Here is a 7363-nt window from a genome sequence, read left to right as displayed (position 1 = left end):
TATGTCCCTATATAAAACTTTTAGAGTATCCTTAAGAGTCTGTAAACAGTATCTCTAACTTTAGGCATGGCATTTAGGTTTAGCCTGAAAATTCTTTCCTACATATAAACATCTTTATCCACATACTTTAACATTCTCAGTACCACTCAAAAAGCATTTTTAACAAGCATTCTATGCTCCAACATTGAAAAAATCTTTTCCAGTTCAATCAATTCATCTCACCCCATCATTAATTATCTTTTCTCTCTTTTATTTTTTTTTTTTTTAATTCTCCCGAGGGGGTGCACCATTCCTGGAAGTACTGCAATACCAGGTCGATGCGTGGAGTGGACGGAGTAAGCTCCTATTCCAACTCCAAGCTCCAAAAATCATTACACCAAATTGATTAATCCTATTACTAAAAAAGAAAGCAGTCTTAATACAATTTTATGTCATTATACTTGGGAATGATTTTATTAGGAGTAGCTAAGGCAAATTGTGTTGTTATCTTGAGGCAGGCTGGCTCAGAAGTCAGATCAGTTGCCTCCTCCTTTTAAGTAACAGGATATTACAATCTTTTTTAAAATATCTGACAAATTATAAGTTACCTCTTTAGAGGAAGTTTTGTTGTTGACCTAGAACAAATATCTGGCAAATTCACTCCTGTAAAAGACATTTAACTTTTCCTTTTTAATTTCTATGCTTAGGTCTTTGATTTCCTTGAAATGGTTCTCTAGAAGAGAAAGGCATATCACCTGCGTCCATCTCATCTCTTTAGTTACAAACAGTCACAAACATGACACGACTAGCAAGCACAATGAGCACACATAAACACATATACACACATATAAAAAGAACATATCCTCCTGATAAAATCAAAAAGAACTTGAAGCAATCTCAATTCCTTGTATTTTTAAAATATTTTTTACTACGGCAATTAGCTCCTTTTTACTCTTTGTTAAATCTCTCTCTCTCTCTTTTTTTTCCTTTAACTCATGTTCCTTATGCCTTGAGAGAAGTTTTAAGCCTTTCAACAATTTATGCTTACTTAGGGTCTGTCCCATGATAGAAAAGGAAAGAGGAGAAATGGCAAGACCACAGGGCAACATTCCCGGTCAGAAAACAGGCATGGGGGGTTTCCCGGTGGGCCTACCGTGAGCCTGACCACAATGTTAAGAGCTGGCAGCCGCTCTAAGAGCATTTACTGGCTGTTGCATACCCAGTTTTGTTGATAGGAAGAGAGGATAGATAGGAGGTCTTTGCCAACACCCAAACAGGCTGTCGGGATTCGCACAGGGAGCTAGGGGCCTTCAGCCAATGCCAGAGAGTAGCCCTGGCCAAGAGGCTTCAGTTGCCCTGTCACTATGTTGCAATTCCTCGCAATGGTGCCAACCAAAAGTAAAAGGAGGAAGAGAAGTGCAAAAAGGAAGTCCCATAGTTCTTGTGCCTTGAAAAAAATGACTCAATAGTCTTTACTTTAATTGCCTAAAATTCATCGCTTACCTCAGATGGATCAATTTTGCAGGTGGGCTTTTCTGTGTCAATTGCGGTGCAGGTCTGTTTTACAGGTGTATTGCCTGTAGTGACCTCTATGCAGACCTTCATTCACCCCTCCGGTGGGGTGGCCGTCTAATGACTGGGATGGTTGTCCACTTTGAGCGATGTTCAGGTCTTTCTTCATACCTCGGGCCCCATGTTGGGCACCATTTGCCCCGGCCAGTGGGGAGTCGAACAAAGAAGTGAGGTGAAAATCAACCTGAATGAAAGAAGGCAAACAAACACAAGAAGGAGACCATGCTAGATGTTTGTCAAAGCTTCAAGAGTTTATTCTTACATGTAGGTTTATATAGGGTTGTAGGGGGAAGGGGACACGGTCAGGGCAAGGAGTTGTAGGGGGAAGGGGACGTGGCCAAGGCAAGGAAACCTAGAGGGGATGTAATTAGGTGTTCATCTAATCTTGCCTAACTGGCTTCACATCCTGACCATAAACTGGCCTTTTGCAAAAGATAAGATTCTGTAAGCAGTCTGCTGCCCAGTTCCAGAAGTACCTTACAGAAAGCTGGATGGGCCAGCTTTCTGAGTAATGAGTCAGTTTATGAGCAGGCCCAGGCAAAATGGAGAGGCTTTTGCTCTATGGCTCCCAACATTTTTTGAGGCAGGATTTTGCTCTATCCCTGGCTGACCTAGAATTAGTCTCAGATTGGCTTTAAACTCATGGCAGTCCTCCAACCTCTGCTTCCCAAGGGCTGGGATTAAAGGTGTGTGGCATCATATCTGTCTTATAACAAGATTTTTTAAAAATGTATTTTATTTATTTGCTTATTTATTTGAGAGAGAGAGAAAGAGGCAGAGGGAGAGAAAGAGAGAGGGAGAGAATGGGCAGGCTGGGGCCTCCAGCCACTGCAAACTAACTCTAGACGCATGCTCCCCTTTGTGCATCTGGCTTGTGTGGGTCCTGGAAAATTGAACTGGGATCCTTTGGCTTTACAGGCAAATGCCTTAACAGCTAAGTCATCTCTCCAACCCTAGAAGAAGATTTTTTAACAGGTGTCAGGGTAAGTGCCATAAGTATATTATAGCCATCATTTTGAAATGCATCTGTTTCTGCCCATTTAATTAAAAAGAATAATTATCTTGCCTCTCAGAATTATAGAAAGTAAATACAAACTGTTTTCCGTGGTAGAATTATGTTGACATATCCTTAGAATGGCATAGCACCCTTAAGTTGGCTTCCTCCAAGCAATCCACTCCTTGTGATACTTAGTAGACCACATGATTCTATAGGACTTGTGTCCATGTTCTATATTCTCCTTTAATGAAGACCCCCATATGGAATGCTAACCTTCAGACATAAGTCTTTCAAGATCACATGCAAAGAATAAATCTTGATGTATATCTTGTTCCACACAATATAGTGCTATAGTGATGAAGGATGTTCTTACTTAAGGAAAAGTTTTGATAACTTACAAATTTCCAGACCTGAAAGAACAGTGGAATGAGGCTATGGTAACCTTATTTTCCTAAGCAAAACTCAGGACACAGAATCTGACAAAGGATTTATTTCTACTTCTGAGATACAAGCTTTCTTGAATATATACTTTACATGCCAAAATATTGACATTTGGAGGGCATTGATAGAATTTGGAAACAGTAAGAAAGAGTAGTAGAAATAAAGACTGCCCTGGAAAACTCAAGATATATCTACTGAAAAGAATGTGCATAAAAGATAGAGCCTTAAGATCTGTGGAAGCTAAAAACAGAGGTTAGGTAGATATAACAAATTCTAATGTCAAGGGTAGCCAGAAAAAAGTTGAATGTCCTTAGAAACAGAATAAAAGACAAAAAAATGTTTGTTTGTTTTTTCTGAGACAGGGTCTCACTCTAGCCCAGCCTGACCTGGAATTCAGTATGTAGTTTCAGGGTGGCCTTGAACTCACAGTGATCCTCCTACCTCTGCTCCCGAGTGTTGGGGTTAAAGGTGTGCCCCACCACGCCCAGCACCTCTTCTTATTTTTTAATATGATGAACCCTATGAAATTTGTTCCATTAATCCCTCTGGTGTGTGTGTGTGTGTGTGTGTGTGTGTGTGTGTGCACATGCACTTGCATGTGTATGCATGTGCTGTGGAAGCCATATTTAAAGTGGATCAGGCTATCTAAGCTGGCAGCAGAATCTGGCATCATGTATGTAGTTTTGCTTTAATAGGAATATAAAATGAGTTTGTAGAGATTTGGATAAAGTTTATACAAAAAGAAGCCAAGACCAGGGTTGCATTTCCTCAAGAGGATCTTCAAGAGGTTGATATATGAAGCATTGTAGGTAAAGCCTAAGTGACAGTGGAGACCCCACGATGCCAGGGAATTGGAATGTCTGCAAAGAAAACTTCAGGTACCAGGTGAAGCCAATCATAAAGATACCACATATGCTGCAAGCAGAAGTGCTGTAGGAGCAGAGCTACCCAAGTTAAACTACCATTATCGTAGGTGATGCCACTACGTTTCAGATCTCAGATATGAGGTGAAAGAGTTTTATTTTTGGTTTGCTGGTTATTGATCTTACTGTGGTCTTTGAGAAAGGTATGAACCTATGAGAGACAGAGGCAGAGAATACTTGTTCTTCCATCAATTGTAGTTTTGGTAGGTAGTGGAAACTTTATGGGACCCTCCTGTACCCAGTAACTGGGACATGGGCCTTAAGTGCTATAGCCTGGCCCTATAGGTCCTCCATACTCTCTTTGCTTCTTAATTAATCAGTAACATCTAACAAATCAGTAGTTGCCCCATCTGCTACTATTAGAGACCAGGATACTCCAGTTACCATTACTGACTATACTTTCTCAAACCATGAGCCAAAACAACTCATTTCTCCCTTAAGTTGTCTCCATTGGGTACTGGATTTCAGCAATGTAATAATAACCAGCATTATGGCAAGCCAAAAGATTTTCAGAAATGTCAACCCCCACATTGGTAACACAAAGCTAAAGAATAAACACAGCCCTGCTTCCTTGATGCCTGGCTTCATAAACAAATGTCCTTTGTGTTTAGTCACTATTGGTTGTTTCCTTTTACTTTCAGCTAAAATAATTCCTAATTTTCTTAGGACAGAACATGTCAGAATGTGTTAAGAGTCTCCCTTAAGCAGCAGCACTAATTACCTGCTCTTTGCAAAGCATAGTAGAAATACAGAGCAAGTTTTAAAGCAACATCCTTCCACAGGATTGGAAGAAAGTGGAAAAGTGTTATAGGGAGGCTGCAAATTAGGTGAACTAAAAAATGTGCTGAAAAAGTCGCTGTAGAAGCTCCCAGGAGAGAGAAGCTGCTAGAAACTGGAAGGGTGTGTGAGTTTCCTGAAATAGCCTATGATCACATGGGACTTAAATAGATGGAGAAGATTGGAAAGGAATTCCAAGCAAGTGCGAGCAATGAGAGTTGGCCTAACTAAAGTTAGCATGTGGAGAAAATCAAGTCATAAAATGCAGCTGCCAAACGGACAGTCATCCTGGTATTTCTGAGCTTTGGGCAACATTTTTTGAACATCAGGCCCAAAGTATATATATGCTACAAATTAAAGAGAGGGTAATTATCTCAGAATGCAGACATCATCAGACCAACCAGTATAATGAAACAATAATAAAAATAATAAATATGTTTTGAACACTATTATTGCCATATTAAATGTATTGTGCATTAAATGTAATGTGACTCTCCTTAGAATTGTAGAATGATTATATCTTAAGTTACTGTGGACAAGAAAACTAATATTCATCTACAATTGCATGGCTCTGGGAACATTAAAGAAGAGGGAACAGAAACATAATAGCCATAGGAATACCCTCGCTACCCCATAGGAACTGACTGAGGCCTTCATGACTGCACAGTGATTACTATAACCCCTTGGAGGAAAGCCCCAAGGGTAAGTTGGGGCAAGGGGATATAATTGTATAATAAGTGTGTGTGTGTGTGTGTGTGTGTGTGTGTGTGTGTAATTTTTTTAGGAAGGCACAAAAACAGATTCCAACTCAGATCTCCTGATATTGGTGTATAACTGATGCAGGGAAACTACACCACCTGGAGGTTCCCTCTGTTCTTCCTTCTAACACAGCACCCACCACACTGAGTCACCAACACCTTTTCTTTAGACATCAAAATATCTAAGGACAAAGTCAGCCTGGACTAGAGGAAGAACGTAACTTATAAAAAATAATCTAAGGACAGAGAAAACTTTTCCATACTGACACCCCCAACCACCCAAAACCACATTAAGTGCTTACTGAATGAATAAATGTCTTCACAAAAGTGTTGGGATAGTTGATAAAGTATAAAGCATAATATCCTAATGACACAGATCAAATCATTTGAGAGGATTCTTTTGTTACACCTATTCAGCCTTAAGTAAGAAGTCAGGAAATGAGGACTTTATACCTGAGCATTGAGTAAATCTGGTCAGTACTCACAATATCATATCAATGTTCTATGTGCCTCCTCACACAAGACTCATCAGAGAGAGAAGTCAAGAGGTTGAGAGGGCAAAGGGGACCCAGAAGAATTGTTAGAGATGATGTATCCAGTAGCTGCTCTTTATTTTCAGTGACTAGTCTTGAAGAGAGTTTAAATTTCAGCCAGGTAGGCTGAAGTCAGAGAAAGGAAAGATATTTTAGCCACAATACCCAATAAAATTTCATATTATCCTAAATGGTATTGAGCACTTCTATGTACTAGAACACAAGGAAGAAAAGTCAAATAACATGCTCCTTTGGTCCAATCTTTTCAGGAAAATTACCAACCAAGAACTGTAATTTTGGAGGTGGGGGAAGATTATTAAAGGAATACTACAGGATTAGTAATAAAGGATGTCTCACTTGTACTTTTCCACCAAGCTTCTATGAGCATTTCTTTTGTAGCAATACTAAATAGATGCAGTAGTTGCTGTGATTTAAGCATGGTTCCTGTCCCTTGATGATCAATTTGCATAAAGTTCCTCAGTGATGGATGAGAAGCAGGAGGGTGATGAGAATTGGGAAAATGATATCCCTGATTGAGCTGAAGGAACTAAGTCCAATATACAAATAAAAGAATTTATTTTAGAGAAAAGCATGAATATTTGATCAGCATAATATACACAGAGATGCTACTAAAATCTTAATTGAACTGTGAGTGTCTGAGTTCCAGGTTCCTCATTCCTAAAATGGCAGTATTATTAGGGACATTGGGAGGCTTGAATCAGATAATTTTTACAAAGTACTATAAGTCATACAGCAGGTACTCAACTAGTATATATGTGAATCCATAAAAATTTAGTCAAAGAAACTGAGACCCTTCTCCCTGAAAATGGTTTGCATACAAATTGGTTTCCATACTAAAAGGCTCATCAGCCACTTAAAGAGCCAGTGAGAGTCACTAATAAGGGTCACTCCATTTAAGTGAGATATGCTTCAAAGCTCACACTTCACAGTCTATTTTTGCTATACCTGCATCACAAGGATACAATCCCTTCTGCTGATTTCCCTGACCAAACACCTCACTGGAAGGTATCCTGTCCCTGGCACTGAAAATTTTATAGTAAAACTCTATGGTTCCTGAGTATTCCATTGTCCAAAACAATAGATTTTTAAATGGCATATTTATATCCTCTTAGATTTTGATTAGCCCTCCCTCATCTCTGGAAAAAATTGTATATTAATGACTTGTGTCTGCCCTTTGAAACAAAAAACAATGTCTCAAAGTTTCTGAAGTTGGTAGAAGAGATGGTTCTGAAGTAATTCTTTGAGAACTGGAAGTGGGTATAGCTCATCATATAACCTTAGAATTTTATTAAATGTCAAAAGAACTGGAAAACACTAATAGCATTTATGAAAAGTTTTAAAATCTAAGAGATGTAAAAATTT

General features: G+C 39.1%; 1 pseudogene; it reads right to left on the bottom strand.

Moving 5' to 3' along the window:
- Positions 1–276: 276 nt before the first annotated feature.
- LOC123463662 lies at positions 277–414 on the bottom strand (annotated as a pseudogene).
- Between the last annotated feature and the right edge of the window lie 6949 nt (positions 415–7363).

Source organism: Jaculus jaculus, chromosome 9 (assembly GCF_020740685.1).
Source record: "Jaculus jaculus isolate mJacJac1 chromosome 9, mJacJac1.mat.Y.cur, whole genome shotgun sequence".
NCBI classification, from domain to species: Eukaryota; Metazoa; Chordata; class Mammalia; order Rodentia; family Dipodidae; genus Jaculus; species Jaculus jaculus.
This window is presented reverse-complemented; position numbering and strand designations above follow the sequence as displayed.